The sequence below is a fragment of the Crinia signifera genome, chromosome 2 (genome assembly GCF_055691185.1).
Source record: "Crinia signifera chromosome 2, ASM5569118v1, whole genome shotgun sequence".
Taxonomy (NCBI): domain Eukaryota; kingdom Metazoa; phylum Chordata; class Amphibia; order Anura; family Myobatrachidae; genus Crinia; species Crinia signifera.
Genome location: NC_139218.1, coordinates 284,610,629 through 284,635,803, shown reverse-complemented (window position 1 = coordinate 284,635,803; position 25,175 = coordinate 284,610,629).

The window sequence follows — 25,175 nt, the reverse complement described above, 5'->3', positions numbered from 1 at the left end:
GCTCACCTCTTTAACCTATCTCTTTCTACTGGCATCTTTCTCTCACCCTTCAAACATGCTCTGGTCTTTCCTATTCTTAAAAAACCAAACCTGGTCCCTTTATCTCCCACAAGCTACCGCCCTATCTCTCTCCTCCCATTTACCTCTAAAATACTAGAACGGCTGGTTTACAGGCGTCTCACCAGCTACTTGTCTGACCACTCCATCCTTGATCCCCTTCAATCTGGCTTTCGCCCACTTCATTCCACTGAGGCTGCCCTAGTGAAAGTCACCAATGACCTGCTGTCAGCCAAATCCAAGGGTCACTTCTCCCTGCTTATCCTCTTGGACCTATCTGCTGCCTTTGACACTGTGGATCACCCTCTCCTCCTCCACACACTCCAAAACATTGGCCTCTCTGGCACAGTCTTCAACTGGTTTTCCTCTTACCTCTTCAACCGTTCTCAGTCTCTGCCTCTGGCTCTACCTCACCACCTTCTATCCTTCCTGTCGGGGTCCCTCAGGGTTCCGTCCTTGGCCCCCTTCTGTTCTCTCTGTACACCTCCTCTCTGGGTGCACTCATTAACTCCTTTGGCTTCCAATATCACCTCTATGCGGATGACACCCAAATCTACCTCTCCTCTCCTGATCTGTCCCCCACTGTTTTCTCTCAAGTTTCCAACTGCCTCTCTGCCATCTCCACCTGGATGTCTGAGCGATTTCTGAAGCTGAATATGGACAAAACCGAACTCATTATCTTTCCCCCACCCAGAGCTATGCCCCCTACTAATATCTCTATCACTGTTAACAACACCATCATCTCCCCCGTTCCCCAACTCCACATCCAAGCCCTGGCCCATTCTTGCCGGTTCCAGTTACGCAACATTGCTCACATCAGGCCCTTTCTCTCACAGAGTGCAACTAAGCTGATCATCCACTCATTGGTCATCTCACGGCTCGACTACTGCAATGTTCTCCTCACCGGCCTTGCTCAATCCCAACTGGCTCCTCTCCAATCTGTCCTCAATGCTGCAGCCAGGCTTATCTTCCTCTCCTGCCGCTCTAATTCTGCCACTCCCCTTCAACAAAATCTGCACTGGCTCCCATTCCCCTACAGAATCCTCTTCAAACACATCACACTCACATACAGGGCCATCTCTAATTCCATTGCTCCATATATCTCTAACCTCATCTCCATTCATAAACCCTCCCACCCTCTATGGTCGGCTGACGACTGTAGTCTCTCCTCCACCCTGATCACTGCTTCCCATGCTAGAGTACAGGACTTTGCCCGTGCTGCACCCCTTCAGTGGAAGCACTCCCTCGCTCCATTAGACTCTCCCCAACCTTGCAAAGCTTCAAACGGGTACTGAAAACTCACCTATTCATCAAAGCATACCCGTCCACTGCATAAACCAGATGGTTCTCCGACCCCTTGCCTGTTTACATCCTGCTATCTAACCACCACCCACTTGCTTGCACCTCTTGTAATCTGTCTGTCTCCCCTTCCTACTAGATTGTAAGCTCCTCCGAGTAGGGCCCTCTTCCCTCCTGTCGTCTAAGCCCACTTCTCTTCACATGTCACTCACAGCTCTCCTATACTCCAACACTCAGTGACCATCTTCGTCTGCATACTCATCTCCATCATTGGCATCAAGCCTCTAGTTGTATGTTGATTGAGTCCTCACTACTTATATCCAAGCTGTAATGTGTATTGAACTGTGGCGCTCTTTATTTGTACTGTATTTTTGTTATTTATTCAATGTTATGCCAAACTTTGTCTCCCTGTATTGTTCCTTTGTACGGCGCTGCGAAACACTTGTGGCGCCTTATAAATAAAATTATAATAATAATAATTATATGATAAAAACAACACAAAGTAGCTGATGTCATTGCTAAAATACTACAAGGAAGGAAATAGAACAGTCAGACATAATGGCATAAGTGAATAAGGGGTGTCATGGAATATCTTAATGTCTCAGAGTACTAAAGCCCAAAACTCCTGTATGAAGGCTGATTTGAACCTAGAAAGAGGATGAGAACAGGCAAATATCAGAATCAGAGACTCATCTTCTCCAAACTTACAGGTAATAAGTGGCATCAGGTACATTAGCAGTAGAGCCAGGTGAAGGTCAAGCAACAGCAATATCTCAATCTGCCAATAACTTAACTCCTGCTTCAATCAATGAGATGTTATATGTGGAGGAGTCATACTGGACAATGATCTTCACTGGGAAACCCCATCAGTAAGGGATATTGTTGTCTTGACATATGTGAATGAGTCATTTTGGACAAGGCTGTTGACTGGAAACCCTCATCAGTACAGGATATCTTTATCTCGAAGAGCCAATATGATGGCATAATAAAGGAATCTCTTGACCAAGGTGTACTGTCCAGACCCCCAGCTTGTTGGGCTGCCTATAGAATGCTCTCTACAATATGAAAGAAATGGATTCTTATCATGCACACAGCATCTATTGACTTCTGCTCTGCTAAGCAGAGCAGCAAGTGATAGGGGTCCTGCCAACTTTATCCCAACAAACCACAACAGTCCATGTATTGACAGGTCCCAAAAAATGGGACTGTCTCATGAAAATCGGAACAGTTGGGAGGTATGCTGTTCTACAGAAAAAATATGGAAACAAATATTATAATAAGCATATGTCGTACCATTAGGAAATGCATTACTTAAATATACCTGTTGCTCATTAAAATAATATATATATATATATATATATATATATATATATATATAAATCAACTTCTGTTTTCATTGCCTTAAGCCTTTAGCAGATTCACTAATACTGAATATTGTTCATAGCACTTTCTTCTTATTTACCGTTACAAACACTTGTTACTATGGGAATATCTATCTCCAGGTTGCTTAGGTAACAGCCATAAAAAAAAAGATTTGGATCTATAGAAAAAATCTTTTTGACAGTCTCTGGGCAACAATGTAAAGCTTCTCTGAGCAGTTGGTTAGGTAAGTATATCTTTATCACATATATGTATATAATAAAAGGAAAGTAAGTAGGAAGGAAATATACCAGTTATATTGCCCACCCCTGTTTTACACTGAACTCTCTATATACAAATATATGTTCCAGTTAAAACAAAATACCATAATCTCCAAAAACAAGTTTACCCAAAGTCTATAAATACTTACGCTTAGAACGGTGCCCTGTCCAGTAATATTACATTCCTCTATCCAAATCTGCTACATTCAGTACCACAGAGCTCTCGCACACTGTAACTGCCAATTAATAAAAATATATATAGTTAGATATAACCCCAGCAATTTGCACTGTGTGTGCCTGTAATTTTCCTTGCAAGCTCCCGAAACAAATATTTCATCACACTACAGTAGCTGCAGGTATGCCCTGTTTATCTTCTGAATACAGGGTAGTTTGATGTGTATTTGGCCTTAAGCCTTTGCAATGTTTTGCTGCAGATAAAATGATTGTGAAATGCTTATGTTGGCTCAAAGCATTTTAAAAAGATTTTTTTTTATTTTATTTTTCCATTGGCTGAGCTGAGCTGATGAGACCTATCTGTCTTGAGAGTCCATCCACTCCACTCCAGTGCTGAGCTGACTTGACCTATCTTTGTCCACTGTGTCTAACCACATTAGACCTGACCATTCAGTGTCCAATGTGTCTATACACTCCAGTCAGTGCCGGTGCAAGGCACTGGAGCGCCCCAGGCGGGGGGGGCGTGGAGGCGCTCCCCTGGTCCCCGGGGGGCTGCTCCGATTCGGCCGCTCTACCGCAGTGGCATTCCACGGGGGATGGGGGGGTTTGCCAGGGGGTGCCTGGTGATGCGGCCGCCGGTGCCGCTAAGTGTGCCTGGTCATTCCATGGGGGGGTCTCTAAGTAACTCCGGAGGTGGGGAGGGGATCAGGTGATGCAGAGGGGATGGGGGGGAGTTGCGGCCACCGGTGCCACTCACCTCCATCCGGGGGGGCTGCTGCAAACTGCCGCCCTCCAGTGGCCCGCACCTAGGCAAATGCCTAGAGCTGCCTAGTGGTGGCGACGGCCCTGACTCCAGTGGCTGAGTTGAACTTTTCATTATGTTAATAAATAAATAAACCTATCTGCCACTGCAGTGCCACTGTTTGCCAGATAAGCCATGTAGAAATTCATGTTTGTGCAACCCATTGCTTTCGCTTATACCCCTTTCACACCAGAAATGTAGGGACAAACCCGGGAATTCAGTTCCCGGGACAAGCAGGGACATTCCCGGGTTTGGACTCATTCACACCAGAAAATTCCCTGCATTTTCTGGTGTGTGAAGGGGGCTGGCCACAGGCGGTGGCGCAAAATGACGGGACAGGCGGCGGATGAAGATGACGCAGCTCTCCGGCTCCCTCACTGCCGCCGGAGAGCTGCGTCATCATCATCCACCACCTGTCCCATCATTTGCGCCCGCCACCTGCGTCAATTCCCGGCCGGACAGGACACCGAGGACCGGCAACCCGGGTAAATATACCCTACCCCATTCACACCAGCCAGATCCCCGGGTTGAACCCGGGAACAATGGGATCATCAGTGGCATCTCCATGCTATGGATATAAGGCCCAATGGTCCCCATGGATACATGCATTTTAAATAATATTTTTCATGGGCACTTATATGGAACCACTTGTAACACACAATACATGAACAAGCCCTGTATCATGTATCAGTGTCTTTACAGTAAATCTTATTAACTGCTGGCTCATCTACATTTGGATGTTAGTCATTTTATGACACACCTCTCAGATGTAGCAGAACATGTGGGCGCTTCTAGGTGTAATCTTGGTCATGCAGGGCATGGTGTAAAATTACATGCAAATCAGCTGTATTAAAGTATGTGGGTAATTCAGACCTGATGGCACGGCTGGGAATTCACAGCAGCCAGCGTTCAATTACGCTGCCACCTTTCTAGAGTGAAATACCTGTGCGAATGGATGTGGATGGCTAGAAATCTATTCGCAGCCGAGCGAATATGACCAAATCCCATTGTTACAGGGTCACCATTGAATGATTCTTACAATATTCAACGCTCCTGGTTCAGCAAAAATAAACAGAGAGCTTTGCTCTTTTCACCGCTTGGTCATCGCCATTGTTCACCATTGCTTTCTTATGGGAATTTGTGTACCTCACCGTTTGTGTATTCAATGCAAAAAATGGAGAACACTGCTCACTTTTTTTTTTTTTTTTTTGGTATGGCTCTCCGTTTTGCTCTCGGCATCTTTTTTGGGTGAACTCAACTTACGTACTTTTTTTTTTGGTGGTTACAAGCTGTTTTGTATTATTTGATGGATCTATATTTCTTTTTTTCTTTAGAAGCGCCACATTAATATATTTAGATTTTTTGTGGTATTTTTTGTCCCCCCATGATGCATTTTTTTCTCACTTTATATTCTACCCATAATTCACCTCTCCTTCCTCACTTCTTCGTTTGGAGTACAGACTTAGCTGCTTTGGAATCTTTTTTTTAGGCTAATTCGCATTTTTCTGCATATATCTGGAATATTTGAACACTGCATACAAATGGAGCCATTAACTCCTTGTACGCCGCATTGGTCAATGCTTGCCGTCAGGGGGCGGCGAGCAGCAGTTTTATGCACTAAAATTCTGCGTGACCGACTCTGAGTGCCGCCACAACTTGCCTGATATCCATGGTGGCTGTGCCACAAACGGAAGGCACCAGGGCAAAGACACCCCTCGATCCGGGGCAACGGAGTGCCGGGGACACTGCTGGCTTTATATATATATATATATAGGGGTCGAAGAAGCGGCACTCATTCGGACTTGCAGTAATGACACTACACACGCAGTGCTGATTGACGTTTCTTTGTAAGTGTTTTTTGTTCCCTTAGCGTCCTGTATACGCCGGGTGCTAGGCAACCGCATCACAGCTACGGTCCGACGCTGACGTGCTGACGCAGTGACGTCACTCAGAGGGCGGACGGAAACCCAGAAGTGTCTGGTGTGCCGGGCGGGCCGGAGACGGGCGCTTGGAGGTGGAACATTACACTGACTGGTATTTAGGTAAGCACATTGTCTGTACACTGTTGGTTCTATGATTTTGATAACGGAATTACATCCGAAACGTCAATCAGCACTGCGTGTGTAGTGTCATTATTGCAAGTCCGAGTGAGTGCCGCTTCTTCGACCCCTATCTTCACCCCCTGGTGTGCACCCCGGCGAATATACAGCATCACTATCACATCCACGGAGTGCCAGCTTATTGCATCCTATATATACAGATATATATATGCGGTTGAGTTTGTGTTTGTGCACTGGAATTGAGGAATGTTCTATAGTTTTATATTGTATTTTAATTGTGTTACGCAATGACAATTATTTTCTATTGCATGTAATTCACATATTGGAAAGAAAGAAATACCCATACTGTATATACATCATCAGCAAGAGTGAGATTGCTACGCATGGGTGAAAAGGTTACTAAGAAAATGTAAGATTTGTCTTTAATGTGGGAAGCGCCAGTGATGGGTACTCTACTTTGATTCTTTGGTTACCAATTACTTTGGAGTGCTGAGAAACCCTCCTGCAGTGTCCCATTCTAGCTGTCTCCCAGTGCACTGTGTTATAATTCCCATCTACATTTTAGTTAATATATATTAGTAATCACATCCGGTTTCTTAAAGCATGCCAATAGAACAATATAATTATGTCCTCATCTGAGGCTTAATACAAGAAAACAACACAATCATTCATACAAAAAACTATAACGCAATAATATCTCATAGGAGGTGGATTGTATCAAGCTCATATTGCTTGTGTAACAACTTCATGTACCATTGGAGGCTTTTGTAAATATTTTCAAAATTTTCAGTTCATACCTACTGTATATCAGAGTCTTTATGTAGATAAGACCAGGAACTGTCTTTCCTCTGCTCCAGTACACTATGCAGTATGGGTTGGAGTAAACAGTCCTCTGTAACTGATATCAAGGGTATCCTGATGTGCGGTACCTCCCAGCATATGATGAAGAAATATGCCCGGAACACAGACCTTATCGAGCTCTACGATTGTAACTTTAGGAATCCTCCATCCTGACAAGTGTACTGCACATATGGTGGCAACTTTCTTCAATTTTCCATTATGGCAGTTGGTTTGCAATTCCTGCTCAATGGTCCATAGTGCACAGCTTTTAGGGCTTGTACAGCCCAATAGCCTATAATATATTTTGCTCCTTTATAAGAATTGTTATCATTAAATGCTTTGCTTATGAGTTCACAATAAGAAGATCTCTTTTAATCTTTAATTGAATTGCTTCCTAATCTTTAAGCACCACAGTTCATGAGATGTGTGCATGTTATGTTCATTGTATAGCTTATGCATTATCCCTGCTGTTAGCCACTGGAGGATCCAGCTACCATGAAATAACCCAAATCAGAGCCTGCTTTTATATGCCTCAGACCAGAGCCTTGCTACCCCATGCCAGCAGAACACTGTGTGCAATGTGGGCCCATAAGTCTACCAAATGGCTGGGTGGCACCCTTTAGTCAAAAGAACATGTGGCCTGCACACCATGCACCTAGGGTGGATACATCACTGGTATGCCTCATAAATAAAGTGCAATACTGTATCTAACTGAACTGAATTGCTAGTATTTACTTCTTAGTGTATACGCAGCCCTTGGATTAATGTTTGAAACTGTGACACAAAGCATCATTTAGCTGCTCTAATTATCACCTTGAAGAATAGCATGACAAGTTTGCTATGGCAACGCTTTCATTTCAATCACATTATTTAATTCAAGTATTGCTGCGTGGACACATAATAAAGCAGTGTTAAGAATTAACTACAGTATACCTAATATTGAATCTAAATCCAAATGTGAGTAATGAATAACCATTGTGAATACAGTGTGAATAGGACAGGGAGTGGACCTTAAAGGACCTAATTAGTCCTTTTCGTAGACAATATTGAAAAACTCATCATGTTTTATTTTTATTTTTTTAATGTAACATGAAAGAAAATCTTAAGCACTGCCTTATCCTTCTTATTATCACGGATATGCTTTTGTGAACTAAATTATGTATGAAATGGCCTGTTTTTTAATTGTTTGTATCCAGTGGGAACGAAATATCACTGCATAATTTGGAAGGATTATATCAGTCCCCAAGGGATTGACATGAAGCACAGCAACTCAGGATTTCTCTGTCGTGTAGTACTGTATTTCTGTAACGCATGAGAAGTAGACAAATCAGACCCTGCCAGGGCCATAGAGATTTGTAATTACAAAGTGTACTACACTGTAGAACATAAGTAATTGGACAAATGCCTAGTATCGTGTAGGACCCCTTTTTTGACCTGCGCCCCACAAATGCTTAATAAAATGGGTTCAAACATGGTAGCCACACCATTTACAGTATCTGAACATTCCAGAATGCAATTCTGGAAAACTTGGGGCCGATGGCACAGTGCGTTATTCAGCTGGAATATCCCATCTTTATCCATGAAGGGCTGCAATGGTCACTAAGCAATGCATTGTGGCATTTACTGGTCAATTACATGTGCAGGCAGACCAGTGGACCCAACCCATGCCACGTGAACACACCACACACAGTGATGGAACCACCACCAGCCTGAATGGTGCCTTTTTTTTACTACTAGCATCCATGGCCTCATGGCATCTGCAACACACCCAAACCCTAACATCAGCCCAGCCCAAAACAAGTGGAAACGATGCAGGTCTGGTCATTACAAAAATATCACAGTACATCGGCGCAACCTACCATTACCTTTACATACTGCTATCCCATTACTTTTGTCAATTTAATGTATTTACACTAAAAAACGACTTGGATTTACACCAGTGTGCCAGGATGGTCAAAGTACAGTATCTACTCTCAGGAGACACTTTTGCAACATTAGGAGTGCCATATGGATAGTGGCCAGGCGCTCAGTTAGTTTAGTTCAGATGCATGGAAAGGAGAGGTAATGCTGAGTAAGTAACAATCCATGGCTTCGCCCAGCTCACTAAATGGTATTAGTAACTAGTCTAGAACACTGTATGATAATAGAATTCAGAGATATTGGTTACATATATTTGCGCAAATTTATGTGTAAGCCCGGAAGCTTAAAATATTAGTGATAGGAAGCCGAAGCTATATATATATATATATATATATATATATATATATATTACAGTGGGGATAGCCGGCACTCCCAGGTAGTGTATACAAACAGTCTGCGCGGTGCCTTCCATGGAGGGGAGAGATAGTTATGGTTGGATCGGCGGCACTCACTCCAAAATATCACACTGACAACAGGCGTTCAGTGGTATGACATGTTTCGGTTATTTATTCAACTGTCCTCAGATACAAATGATAACAAAAATGTAGCTTACCTTTATAAGGCTATCCCCGCTGTACTATTATTCGCTAGAGCATTGTACGTTCTGGACTGAGCAAGGCACCCGCCGTTTACAATATCTACAGGACCTCGATATCCTATTAACCACACGTTTTTTCACGGTGATTTGCCAATTCACAAAATCATCTGGCAGCAAGTACCATCCAGCATGGAACCTGTACAAGAGGAGGTTGCGGGATTCAGGTTTACTGCACTACCGCCGGGAGAAGTATTATCCCTTTCAGATGTTGATGTGAGCAGAATACTGATACATGAAAAACTCTCTGCATCCAAAGCAGCAGATTCTGTCGACATGATCTATGCACAACTTCTAAGATTGGAAAAACCGGGAAACGGACTTTCATTTGCACGGAGTCTGCCTATCTGATTATTTCAGAGATAGAAAAATTCCTAGGGGGTTCCGGATTAGGAGCACCCCGACAATTGGGCGCAATAACCCAAAATTTTGCCGTCGATGGGCAGCTGTGCTCAACAAAGCCTCATTTCATTTAATATTACTAGTCATAGAAGAGTCCACAAAGGAGCTGGCAGCGACACGCATCAAAATTACCGCATTTGAAAGCTAGCATATGGACAACCTAGTGACGGATAAATCTTGTGATTGGCTGGAAAAATTGAAGACAGATGTGGATAAATATAAAAATGATCTCATCGCCTTCAAAACAAAAAAAATTGCAGCTGTTTCCAAGGATTATGAAGACAACTGTGTCTACAATTGGGCCAATTACCCAGCTAATAAACCTAGACAACAACGTCAAAGATATGGGAGACGCCCACAAAGATCCACCTTGGATACAGGTACATCTAGTGCCACATCGAACAGCGAATCTGAGGCACCACGCTCCAATAGGGCTAAAGATCTCCCTTTGGGGGTATTGACCAGGGCGAGAAGAGAAGGGCCCGCCCCAGATATACCCGAAGAGGAGGCCAGTGCGAGAGGCAGAGGAAAAAGGAACACAAAGAAAAGCACTCGATAGTGAATCTCTCATCAAGAGTTTTGACTGAAGTGGAGATCAATGTCCTATCCAAGGGACTTAGCTTTGTTCCAACCAACTCACATGATAGCCTCCGCAGTAAAGTCGACTTAGCCCATCTCAATCGACAACTCCGTTTAAAATAATTTTTTGACAGGCGTCCATCGGAGCAGACTGAAATTCCAACTTGTCCGGTTAAAATAAAATCTAGTTTTGACCCTGTCTCCATTAACCCTGCCATCCGATCCTTCACCAGGACTATCACCAATACTATAGAGAATTGTGATACTCGATCACATCCCACCATTCAGAACCTGACCAAAGATGAAAAATTGGCCCTGACTAGATTATCGTCATACACTGATATCACTATCCGCCCTGCGGATAAAGGGGGCGCGATAGTGGTTAAGAACATTGTCGATTATAAAAATGAAATTTATCGCCAGTTGAATGACCCCCATGTCTATGCAAAATTGGACTGTGACCCTACAATACAGTTCTCATTAGAACTGACTGCAATCCTACAAAATGCTGTATCAAATAATGTTATCACAGAACAGGTCAAAACGGCCCTATTGGAAAAACACCCAAAATTCCAAACTGCACAAAAATAATGTTAATCCCCCGGGCAGACCAATTGTGTACGCAAGGGACTCATTATTTTATAAAATCGCCAAGTATTTGGACTTCTATCTGCAAACCCCTGTCCAACACAAACCAACATATCTCAAGGACACCACCTCTTTTTTAGAGAAATTGCGATTGCATGGCCAAGTGACACCAGGGACCCTACTGTGTACTGCTGATGTGATCAGCCTTTACACCAACATACCGCACAGTAGAGGTATCCAAGCAGTCAAAGTACTACTTGAGGACAACCCCAGGTATAAAGGCCCTGAATTATCATTCTTTTTGACCCTGCTACGCCTAGTATTAGAGAGAAATTTCTTCATCTTTGACAAATCGTTTTACTTACAAGCATTGGGGTGTGCTATGGGTGCGGTGATGGCACCAACCTATGCCAATGCCTTTATGTTCATTGTGGAAGAAGAACTGTTCTTTAAGCATAAATATCGAGAGAACACCGAACTGTATACAAGATTTATCGATGACATTTTCTTTCTATGGCGGGAGTCCTAAGAACATCTGGTGGAAATGATGGACACTATCAATGCAGCAGATCCAGACATCAAATTTACATTCAATATACATAATGAATGTATCCGATTATTGGATGTACAAGTTGCTATTTCACATGTGCAATTCACCACAACATTATACAGTAAAGTGACAGATTGCTACAACTTGCTCTCATACTCCAGGCATACTGGCAATTCCTGCGGGTGCACCGCATCTGTTGTGATCCGATTAAAGAAGAGAGGCAACTCGATTTAATGGAAAAGAAATTCTTGGAGAAGGGATATACTAAAAAGCTGTTAACAAATGCGAGAACCAAGGCCAAGTCACAACCCAAACAGGGGGTTAGAAAAGAGTCGGATAAAAACAAGGACTCAATTATATGGATCAATAATTTCTCAACGGAAACAACAGCTATCACCTCAATGGCCAAACAGATCTGGCCGGTCATCACAGCCGATCCAGATCTCAAGGGATTTAAAGATCGTCATTTACTCCCCTGCTATACTAGAGGAAGGAATCTGAGGGACATATTGGTCCATACGGATGTGTCTGACTTTGGACCTACAGTACCAGTGCACTTTCTGTCCCGCAAACCGGGGAAATACAAGTGCCTTGGCTGCACAACCTGCAGTCATCTGCTCGCCCAGAACTATATTGTACACCCACATTCGGGACATAAGATCAAAATTAAAAAAGCATTAACATGCACAAGCAAATATGTGATCTATTGCATTAATTGCCCGTGCAGTATGTACTATATAGGCAAAACAATTTGCCAATTCCGCGAACGCATGGCACAGCACAGGAGTGCAATCAAACTTACCCTGGAGGGTAAGCTGGCCGACCAACTTGTGGCCAAGCACTTCTTGGCCTGTAAACACAATTTATCCAATCTCCGATATTTGATGATAGACCCAGTGGCAGAGAATAGACTGGGAGGAGATCGTGACAGGCTCCTTTTGCAAAAGGAGGTACAGCGGATCCATCGATTGAAAACGATGGCGCCGTATGGACTTAATGAATTCCTTAGTTATAACTGTTTTCTATGAAGTATCTTTATTTGCATAGTATTTGATCTGTTCATGTACGCCTGACATCACTGTTTGATTAGTCTATTTAAAATGTTTGCATCTCTTTAAATTCAGCCTGCCGGAACTTTGGCAACTTTGTATGTTGTTTCACTTTGGTGTACGGAATGTATCAGATGAAGCACTGAATACTTCCGGTTTTAACATGGTGATGGGGGTGGAGGTCTATCTATGCACTTCTATAAAGGTAAGCAACATTTTTGTTATCATTTGTATCTGAGGACGGTTGAATAAATAACCGAAACATGTCATACCACTGAACGCCTGTTGTCAGTGTGATATGTTGGAGTGAGTGCCGCCGATCCAGCCTTAACTATATATATATATATATATATATATATATATATATATATATATATATATATATATATATATATATATATAGAAAGTGAGAGGGAAAATGAAATAAATTAATAATTAAATTAAATGTAATTAAAATATTAAAGAAATAGTGTTAGTGAGGGAAAAAAGACACACCACTTAGGACAAGTATCCAATCTGAAAATGCATCATTTACCACCACTTTCTGAGGGTGATACAGGACTGCTCGCTAAGCAGAGGTTGTTTGGTGCTTAGTGAGCAGCTTAACGCCGCCCCCACTACCAATTCCTCTTGGTACCATGCAAGGGGATGTATGTGAACACATCCTCATGCATGTGGCCAAAGGGGAGAGAAATCATTTGATGGTCGCAGTCCAAACTGATTTATTTCTGTTGGAGTCCGCCAAAGATGGGGTGGGCGCTGACGTCATGTAAGCATCGGCCCACCTGTGTTCCCAGGGGAATGCCCAGTGTTTTAATGGGGATTCCCTTAAAACGCTGGGTGTTCCCCTGCTCCTGCCGGATGTCCGCCCCCACCTGCCCCCTCTGGAGCGAACGGCTCTGAGAGTGTGAAACTCGTGGGGTCTGTACATGCGCAAATACACACATGCGCAGACCCCCCACCATCGGAATGGGCCAAATTTGGCCACGTACTATCAATGCTGAATCAGGCCCTATGTTGTCTCTCCTGCAGCTAATTTCCTACCCAGCTACAAATTTTTACATGTAGACTAAAATTCTCAATTCTTATATGGCACAGTATTAAAGGCTTTTGCAAAGTTCAAAATGCCTACAGCATACCCCTTATCTACAATTTTTTTAATGTCCCTCTAAATAATTCAGGATACCATCCATTAAACTTTTCTCAAATAATTTCCCTACAATTGGTGAAAACATGTCTAAAATTCACTGGGTCATCTTTTTCCTTTTTTGAATATTGGTACTATATCCACTATTCTCCAGTCCTTTGGCACCATACCAGATTAAATGGTTTATAAAAAATGTAATACAGAGGATTTGCTAACTCCGCCCTCAGTTCCATTAGACCCCTGGGATGAATCCCATCTGGCCCTGGTTAGTAATTTGTTTTGACCTCTTCTGGATCTCCTCTGTAGTGAAATCTATATTTAGTTCTAGATGTGGGATTCAACTGCCTGCTCCTACCTGATATCCGGACTATTTGTGTACAGCAAAAAGATAGACAACCATTAGGTCGACAACATTAGTTTGACATGTAAAAAGGTCGACATGTAAAAAGGTCGACATACAAAACGGTCGACATGCAAAAAGGTCGACACTACCATTAGGTCGACAGTGTCTAGGTCGGCATGGGTTTTTCCACTGTTTTTTGAGCCGACATGTGCCGACAGGCGGTATTTCATGCCCTACCATCCACTAGGGCGAGGTGTGAGAATAAAATCATGTGCCAAGCGTAGCGAGGCACCGTCCCCGAAGCATTGCGAGTGGCTGCGGTTCACTTCGAACTGTGTCCATGTCGACTGTGTTGACATTTGGGTCAAAAAACAGTGAAACACCCCATGTCGACCTTTTCACTGTCGACCTAGACAATGTCAACCTAATGGCAGTGTCGACCTTTTAGCATGTCGACCTTTTAGCATGTCTACCTTTTTGCTTGTCGAACTAATTGTGTCGAACTAATGGTTGTCTATCTTTTTGCTGTAGATCCCTTGTCCCGGTTCCCCTCCTCCCTAGTAAAGATAAGTCAAGTGTATTTACTTCATCTTTATCATCAGTAATGCTATTACCATTAACCTTGTTTAAAGGGCCTGTGTTCTCATTTATTAATCTTTTGCTGTTTATTTATTTATAAAATACTTTTCAGTGGCTATTAGTTTTTATTTTACCTTTTAGCGGCTTTAATTTCCCTTTTACAAACTTTACAAAATGTTTGTATTTAGGGAACGCCTTCTCGTCCCTGCTAGTTGTATATTTTAAATGCTCTCCTCTTATGGTTTATTGCTTCTCTAACTTTTTTGTTCAACCATGACAGGTTTGTTTGGTTGATATGACTCTTATTTCCCCATGGGATAAATTTATTTGTTAGTGTATCCAGCAACTTTTTGAAAGTTTTCCAAATTTCCTCTGCATTTTTCCCCTTAAATAGAGCATCCCACTTTATTTCTTTTAAAGAGTCCCTAAACAATTTGAAATTAGCTTTCCTAAAATTAAGTATTTTAGATGGTCCCTTATATTGTTGTTTACAGATGCTAATTCCCAGTGAAACCATATAGTGGTTACTGTTTCCCAGATGTTCTATTACTTTGGTGTTTGATACTAAATCAACATTATTAGTCAGCACTAAGTCTAATACTCCCCGTTACGAGTAAGTGTTTCTACTAAATGTCTAATATACTGGTTCTTTAGTAAGTTTAGAAATCCCCCACTTTTAGCTGAAGTGCTAGTGTCATTAGTCAATGCCTGTATAGTTACAATACCTCAAAATTAGTGCCTGCCTGTGTTCTGCCCATTTATCGATATGTTGTAAAAGTAGTGCCTCATCCCATTCATGTCAGGTGGTTTGTAGCTGGCCTCAGCGCTACTAAAATCCCTGGAAAAATGGCTACCGTGCCATTTTTCTGGAGATCTGAGCATGTGCAGTAGGGTCTGAGCGTTCCAGTGCTCAGACCATACAGTGCCGCGCTGCTGCCACTATCCCCAGAAAACCGGATACCGTGCCATTTTTCCAAAGATCTGCTGGCAGAAAGGAGGTGGTCAGACAGAGGAGGCTGCACCAGGGGCTTCTCCTCTCTTAAACCACCTCTTAAAAGTGTAAACCACAGGGTAATAGACTAACCTCTTGCCACTTTCACTCAGTTAAAACTTTTAAGTTTCCTGTAAAATAGTGCTGCTTAAGCTTGATCTCTGAGCTTAATTAATCATAAGAGGAAGGGAACATTGTGTGTTTTTATTGCTTGTGGCACTTTTGTTGGTGTGAAGCTTTTTAACACATAGCTCAGAGTGTGCTTAGGCAAACACTTCACCAAAGTGAAATACAGTATGATGGTGTAAAATTTGTCCAATTCAATTCAGAAGAATGCCAACTTTTAGGCCATGCAAACTTCAAGCCCTGTATTATGGCAAAGTGACAACGGGCATGTGCTCTTCCATACAGTTAAGAGCAACCATACAAATATGTCCTCCACCCCCTTATATCATCAGATCTTTAGTACTTCTTACGTTAATTCCACTGCACTTACTTGCACTTAATGATACAGTGTTCTTGCAACAACAAAAAAAATTTTGTGGACTGGATATATTACAACAAATACTTATTAAATAATTATATAAATTAGTGTATTCAGTGGCGTAAGTTCGTTCCAGTTGCCCAGAGGCAAGATATATATTGGTGCCGCCCCCCCCCCACATACAACCCTATATAACCTTATATAGAATATATACTTCTGTTCAGATAGATAGATAGATAGATAGATAGATAGATAGATAGATAGATAACACATATATATTTCAGAACTCCACAGAAGCAATTTCGTTGGCTTTTAAATATCTGATTTAAACTTCCAGGGAGGGGAGAGGTGCCCCCTTGGGAGCAGGAGCCCGGCGGCAGGTGACTCCATTGCCTCCCAGAGTTCTGCCTCTGAGTGTATTCCTCAACCAGAACATAACACTAAGAAGCCATTACTTTACAATGTACAAAGAAACAATTATGTATATATATAAACAAACATATATATATATATAGATATAGTGGTAGAGATGTGACCCACTCGGGGTGAAGCATCACACGGCACTCCAAGGATTTTCAAGTGAATTCAAAATGGTATTTATTGCAACAGTTTCGAGGCTGCTTGGCCCCTTCGTCAGGCTTACATCAAGAATAGTGAAAACAGTGTTTAAGGTGCTTACCTTATAGTGTAGGAGAGGCCCCAGGTGATCCGGGATCAGCTGCATTAGCAGATGCCAGCATCAGAGGTGGCCGGAAGCCGGGCCAACGCCCGGAGACTCACTTCCTGTTGCTGGACTATCCCTGGTTGGCTGCAACGTCAACGCGTCCCGTTGCCATGCAAACAGGGGCGTGCCTGTCAGACAACCTGGGTGTCTGGTGCTGCTGATCACCCGGCTGGAGGCTACATAATAAATAAAGTGCAAGTGCTTGTGATACATGAAAGTGACAGGTACATACACTATTAAAAACAGTCAGCAGTACAGGCATGACATTATAGTTGTTAACTAGGCAATTTAAAGTAGCTGCATGATTTTTTAGGCTACAAAGCAAACTAACTGAATGGTCGACATTGCGGTGTCGACACTTTGCAAAAATGTCCTGAAAGACGCAAAAAATTGGGCAAAAGGCTAAATGGATGATACAAGGGTCATATAAGTGTATTCCACATAATTCTTTCATTTAACCCTTTTGGGGATACAGTGTCCAACCGATGGATCCACCTTGCTTCAAGGCGGAGTAGAGCTTTCTGTCGGTCACCACCCCTGGGCATGGGGGGGACATGGTCAATGATGTAGTATTTTAGTGATGACAGAGGATGTTTCAAAAGCTTGAAGTGTACTGCCACCGGCTGTTCCATGGGCTTGTTTTCCAGCGCTGCCTTGATGGCAGATCTGTGTTGTGCCATTCTTTCTTTGAATTCCCTGGTAGACATGCCTACGTAATAGAGTCCACATGGACATACTATCACGTAGACAATGTACCTGGTGCTACACGTGAGGACATGTCTGATGGGATATATGATGTCCTCATGGGGATGTTTAAATGAGGTGCACTGTATCAACATTTGGCAGGTTGTGCATTTTATGCACCTGTAGCATCCGTTGGCCTTAGTTTTATATTTCCCAGATCTGCTACTATCAAAGCCAGTGACATCTGTATGGACAAGCATGTCACGCAAGTTCCTGCCCCTTCTGTAACAGGTCATCGGGCGAATGTTGGAAAAACACGGTAAGCTTTTATCAGTGGCCAAAATTGGCCATAGTGCCTTGCTGGCAATGGGTATGAGACTGCTGTTTGTGTCAAACGTTGTGGTCCATGGGAACACTTGTTTTCTGGTGACTTGTGGTATCGAGGGGTTCAACAACTCCTCTCTGTTCAATCGTAGTACTTTCTCTTTGGCTGATTTTAGAGCCTGGAGTTTATAGCCACGTTGGCGAAATCTCTCAATGATGGTATCCAATTCAGTTGGTAGCTGTGACGTGTCACTGCAGATTCGAGCCGCCCGGAGCATCTGGGAGTACGCTAAACCCCTCTTCAATGGGGGGGGATGGTGGCTACTTGCTAGAAGGAGCGTATTCCTGTCCGTTTTCTTGTAGAAGATGTTGGTACTGATTATGCCGTTGTTAAGAGTTAGAGAGACGTCCAGAAAGTCAATGTGTTCCTGATGCCAGGTGTAGGTAAATTTGATGGGTCCTGGCATGCTGTTAATTTGAGACATGAGGTTAATGAATTCCTCTGCTGTGCCCTGCCATAACATAAAGAGGTCATCTATATATCTGCATAGCAAAATGATGCTCCTATTCCTGATGTCCTCATTAAAGAATATTAGTTCCTGCTGTGCCATGTAGGTGTTGGCATATGACGGTGCCACCGCCGACCCCATGGCACAGCCCCCCAGTTGGAGGTATATCTGGCCGTCAAATCTGAAAAAATTACTCGTGATGACTAATTCAAGGAGTTGGAGATATAGCAGTTTGTCAAAGGTGAAGTCATCCCCCAAAGATTCCAGGAATCTTTGCATGGCCAGCAGGCCCTGGTCGTGAGGGATGGACGTATATAGAGACGCTCCAGCCAAAGACCCCCTTTAGGGGTGACTACCAGAAGGGGAAGAGGCACAAAGGAACCCGTCGTGGCGGCCAAGGGGAGAGGCTCTACAAAGCCCACAGGCCGCAAGTAAAAGCTGTTTTCAACTTATCAAGTCGCACCCTGTCGGCGGACGAAGAGAATGTTCTCAATAAGGGACTATCATTTATTCCATCAAATCGCCACGATGCCTTTAACTGGCAGTTGGATATGCATAAAATGGGCCGCAAACTACGGCTCAGAGAGCACTTCCAACATACCATCAACCCTGTGACTCCGACACCCGTCACCCAATTTATACAATCTCATCGACATTCGTCCTTCGACCCCATTTCCCAGAATTCGTCCATTAAGTCCTATACGCGACTTATGAATGCATCTATGGACAGATTCAAGGCGGCAACCACCCCATTCCATCCTAACCTGTCTACCAGGGAGAGTAATGCACTTAAAACACTGCAGATGGACAAAAGTATAACAATACGCCCCGCTGACAAAGGCGGGGCAATAGTCCTACAAGACCTCAGTGCTTATAAAAAAGAATTGGACCGCCAACTGGCCGATGTCAAAGTGTATAAAAAATTACACAATGACCCCACTGACAAGTATAAAAAGGAATTGATGTCACTTTTGCAGAATGCACATAAGGACAACAAAATTGACAAAAGGCTGTTGGACTCCCTAACCACAGATCACCCGATACTACCCATACTGTATAGTGTCCCAAAGATCCACAAACATGCCACAGTCCCACCCGGCCGTCCCATCATCTCGGCGCGTGGCAGCCTTTTCCAGCCAATATCCCAACTACTTGATACATTGATTCAACCATTTGTTGTCAAACAGGAAACACATTTGCTAGATACCACTGCATTTCTTAACCGGTTAAAAAGACTACCTCTGCTACCCCCCAACACCATCATGTGTACTATGGACGTGACGTCTCTATATACGTCCATCCCTCACGACCAGGGCCTGCTGGCCATGCAAAGGTTCCTGGAATCTTTGGGGGATGACTTCACCTTTGACAAACTGCTATATCTCCAACTCCTTGAATTAGTCCTCACGCGTAATTTTTTCAGATTTGACGGCCAGATATACCTCCAACAGGAGGGCTGTGCCATGGGGTCGGCGGTGGCACCGTCATATGCCAACACCTACATGGCACAGCAGGAACTAATATTCTTCAATGAGGACATCAGGAATAGGAGCATCATTTTGCTATGCAGATATATAGATGACCTCTTTATGTTATGGCAGGGCACAGCAGAGGAATTCATTAACCTCATGTCTCAAATTAACAGCATGCCAGGACCCATCAAATTTACCTACACCTGGCATCAGGAACACATTGACTTTCTGGACGTCTCTCTAACTCTTAACAACGGCATCATCAGTACCAACATCTTCTACAAGAAAACAGACAGGAATACGCTCCTTCTAGCAAGTAGCCACCATCCCCCCCCATTGAAGAGGGGTTTAGCGTACTCCCAGATGCTCCGGGCGGCTCGAATCTGCAGTGACACGTCACAGCTACCAACTGAATTGGATACCATCATTGAGAGATTTCGCCAACGTGGCTATAAACTCCAGGCTCTAAAATCAGCCAAAGAGAAAGTACTACGATTGAACAGAGAGGAGTTGTTGAACCCCTCGATACCACAAGTCACCAGAAAACAAGTGTTCCCATGGACCACAACGTTTGACACAAACAGCAGTCTCATACCCATTGCCAGCAAGGCACTATGGCCAATTTTGGCCACTAATAAAAGCTTACCGTGTTTTTCCAACATCCGCCCGATGACCTGTTACAGAAGGGGCAGGAACTTGCGTGACATGCTTGTCCATACAGATGTCACTGGCTTTGATAGTAGCAGATCTGGAAAATATAAAACTAAGGCCAACGGATGCTACAGGTGCATAAAATGCACAACCTGCCAAATGTTGATACAGTGCACCTCATTTAAACATCCCCATGAGGACATCATATATCCCATCAGACATGTCCTCACGTGTAGCACCAGGTACATTGTCTACGTGATAGTATGTCCATGTGGACTCTATTACGTAGGCATGTCTACCAGGGAATTCAAAGAAAGAATGGCACAACACAGATCTGCCATCAAGGCAGCGCTGGAAAACAAGCCCATGGAACAGCCGGTGGCAGTACACTTCAAGCTTTTGAAACATCCTCTGTCATCACTAAAATACTACATCATTGACCATGTCCCCCCCATGCCCAGGGGTGGTGACCGACAGAAAGCTCTACTCCGCCTTGAAGCAAGGTGGATCCATCGGTTGGACACTGTATCCCCAAAAGGGTTAAATGAAAGAATTATGTGGAATACACTTATATGACCCTTGTATCATCCATTTAGCCTTTTGCCCAATTTTTTGCGTCTTTCAGGACATTTTTGCAAAGTGTCGACACCGCAATGTCGACCATTCAGTTAGTTTGCTTTGTAGCCTTAAAAATCATGCAGCTACTTTAAATTGCCTAGTTAACAACTATAATGTCATGCCTGTACTGCTGACCGTTTTTAATAGTGTATGTACCTGTCACTTTCATGTATCACAAGCACTTGCACTTTATTTATTATGTAGCCTCCAGCCGGGTGATCAGCAGCACCAGACACCCAGGTTGTCTGACAGGCACGCCCCTGTTTGCATGGCAACGGGACGTGTTGACGCTGCAGCCAACCAGGGATAGTCCAGTAACAGGAAGTGAGTCTCCGGGCGTCGGCCCGGCTTCCGGCCACCTCTGATGCTGGCGTCTGCTAATGCAGCTGATCCCGGATCACCTGGGGCCTCTCCTACACTATAAGGTAAGCACCTTAAACACTGTTTTCACTATTCTTGATGTAAGCCTGACGAAGGGGCCAAGCAGCCTCGAAACTGTTGCAATAAATACCATATTGAATTCACTTGAAAATCCTTGGAGTGCCGTGTGATGCTTCACCCCGAGTGGGTCACATCTCTACCACTATCTACTGCCTACAAAGGAACCCAGGTTTTTGATTCCAGGACAGCGGAGTGCCGGGTCGACACCACTTTATATATAGATATATATATATCTATATATATATATATATAGATATATATATATATATATATATCTATATATATATATATAATATATATATATAGATATAGATATAGATATAGATATATACAAAACAATAAAATTATGACACTTTTTCTGTCCTTATAGAAACACTTTAAAAGTGATCCTTATCCACACTCAGTAAAATGGGTTAACTTGTTTAGGGCAGCAGCTCCCCTCTGGTGAACCCGATTCCCATGGGAACTTCAGAACATTTCCATCTAAAACAAATAGAGGGGGCGCTTCATAGTGTAATACCGTTTATTTAAAACAGGTGAACAATGCTAACAGCAAATCTCCTATTATGAAGGTAGAACCCGTACCGAGGTGTTCCTCCGGTGTGGGCTGGCTACCACAAGATGTATACCAAATAACCACTGGCACAAACTGCAGGCACTTGTAGCTCACTCACGGGACCTCTCACTGCTCCAGGAGCACGATGTCAATTCCGGAACCCAGCGCATCAGCGTCTTTGAGCAAGAGCAGCCACACAGCTCGATCTCCAGCGGCACACAATGCGTCACACAGGCCATGCCCCTACGCGTTTCGTCATAGGACTTCGTCAGTGGGGTGATATATATATATATATATATATACACACACACATACAAAATAGATCCAGCCTGGCACTCCCTTTAGCCAGTGACAATAGCCCCTGGGGGGGCTCAACACTCACCATAATAAATTACTGTAACTCAAAGAATTTAAGCTTGCAGCCCATCGCCAAGGGACCCCATTTCACTGCACAAGTCCTACACTAACAATTAGTCTCCTATGAACCTGACAACTGCTGACACATCATAGCCAAAATGAACATATGCTTGTTTTCTGGTTTAGCGCTCACCTGCCAACTATCTTATGGCTTTTAAAGGTGAGACAATCACCAACAGAACTCTTTAAGACCTGTAACAGCTGCCCCCTTAGTGCCAATTCAAAAGTTCTGCATTGATCAATTCATGAACCAAAACCCCATTATTTATTTGATTATTTCTATATTAAGGTGAGTTAGTTTATTATGGTGATTGTTGAGCCCCCCCGTATCTGTATTTATTAGAGCACGTGGTCACAGTCCACTACACCCCAATTTGGGAATGGTGAGTGCAGTTTTTACCTCATTTGTAGGAATGTTGAGTGTGGTGGTAGTCTGTATATATTTTGGTTCATTTTTAATTCACCATTCTGTGATCATACTGTTCTCATGCAGGTAAGCTCACTTACCTGAAACCTGTGACAGCTGCCCCTTTAATACTAATTCAGGTGCTGTGTTGGTGATTTTCTCACTTTTAAAAGCCATAAGGTATTTGGCAGATGAGCTCTAAACCAGAAAACAAGCACATGTTCATTTTGTACATAAAGTGTCAGCAGTTGCCAGGTTCTTAAGAGACCACTTGTTAGTGTATGTAGGACTTACAGTGAAATGGGGTCTCTTGGCGATGGGCTGCAAGCTTAAATGCATTGATCAATTCATGAACTAAAACCCCATTATTTATTTGATTATTTGTATATTAATGTGAGTTGGTTTATTTATGGTGAGTTTCGTTTGCCCCCCCCCCCCCCCCCCCCCCCCGTATCTGTGTTTGTGTATGTATGTATGTATGTATATATATATATATATATATATATATACACCTTGTGTATACAGTATATAGAGAGAGAGAGAGAGAGAGAGAGAGAGAGATAGAGAGAGAGGAAGGTTCCCCGAAGGGAAAGAACAACACTAACCAGACTTGAATGAAATATTCAAAACTGCCACGGGGTCCAAAGTTAATCAGTCAAGTGTATCCTGCCGACATTTCAGTCCTCTGGGGACCTTTATCAAGGGAGCAAAGTATCCAACAAAATAATCCAAAAGTACAGCAGTAAATCCACATATGGGGAAAGGAACTGGGGACCATCTAATACTTTTTCCTGCTTTCGCAAATATAAGTGAGTGGAGACTGACTTATATTTGTGGCAGCCAGGAAAAGACAGAGCGGGCAGCAGATGTCATGTGACCTCAGCCACCCGCCCCCTGGCACACTTCGTCCCACCCGCATTCCTATGAGAATGCCCAGCATTTTCATGGGGACAGCTATGAAATGCTGGGCATTCCCATTGCCCAGCACCGCCACCGCCCCTGACCATCCCCCGACCACCCCCATCCCTCCCCACTGCGAACGGCCAGGCAACAGTGTAAATCACCGAGGCCATTCGCAGTTGGAGTTTGCACATGCACAGGAATGCGCATGCGTAAAGCCCCGATCGTCGGGGCAGGGGCCAAATTCGATTCACTGTGAGTGAACCAGAATCGGCCCCTTGAGGTAAATGTCTGCTTTAAACATTGACATTGAAACTGATCTAAGATATCCTCTTGTAAATCTGTACAGTCTATACAGTTTACACAGCACAATTAATTGTCTGTATTTGTCTGCTGTGTGTTGGTTATCCTCTGCTTCTATGCATACACTACACAGCACCAAATGTTGATGAAATATTGTCAAAAGTAAATACGCTGTTTGAAATGTTCCTTGTCTAGTTTTATGTTACTATAAACAATTGACTATAACTGTTTAAAGCTTAATGTCAATTTGATTTAGTAAGACTTTATTTCTTAACAATAACTAATCACTTTAAGATTTGTACTAGTTCCCGCATTTACATTATGTAAACTAAGTACAGTGTTTTTATTGATATAAAATATTGTATAAGCAGATATCAAATCACTGTATTAAAACATCCAACTGAGAACCCTCAACATGTTAATAAACATCTGTAATTACAAAAAATGTGTATTATTAAAGGGACCCTCTATTTATCAAGATGACAGCCACTATATTGATTTAGTATTTTTTTAAATGATGCTTGGTTTTTGATATCTCCATTCCCTGTCTTAGATTCCTTATGATACCCGCTATACGGTCGTTAGGTCGACACACTGCATTGGGTCAACCACAGAAGGTTGACATGGATTAGGTCGACACCTGAAATAGGTGACATGCCTATGGTCGACATGGATGGAAGGTCGGCACAAGAATTAGGTCGCAAATGGCTAGGTCGACAGTGAATAGGTTGCGATGGGTTTTAACTGTTTATTTTGTGCTGACATATGCCGACAGGCGGTATTCCATGCCCTACCATCCACTGGGGCATGGAGGGAGAATAGAATAGTGTGCCAAATGTAGCGAGGCACCATGTTTGAAGCATGGCAAGCACAGAGAACCATAGGAAGGGACGCAGTGCACCGATACTGTGTCCATATTGACCTTGTTGACATTCGGGACAACAAAAAGTAAAAAAAAAACATGTCAACCTTTTGACAGTTGACCTAATGCTTGTGTCAACCTGCCATTCACGTCAACCTTAGACATGTTGACCTATTTCAGGTGTTGACCTAAGCCGTGTCAACCTTCAG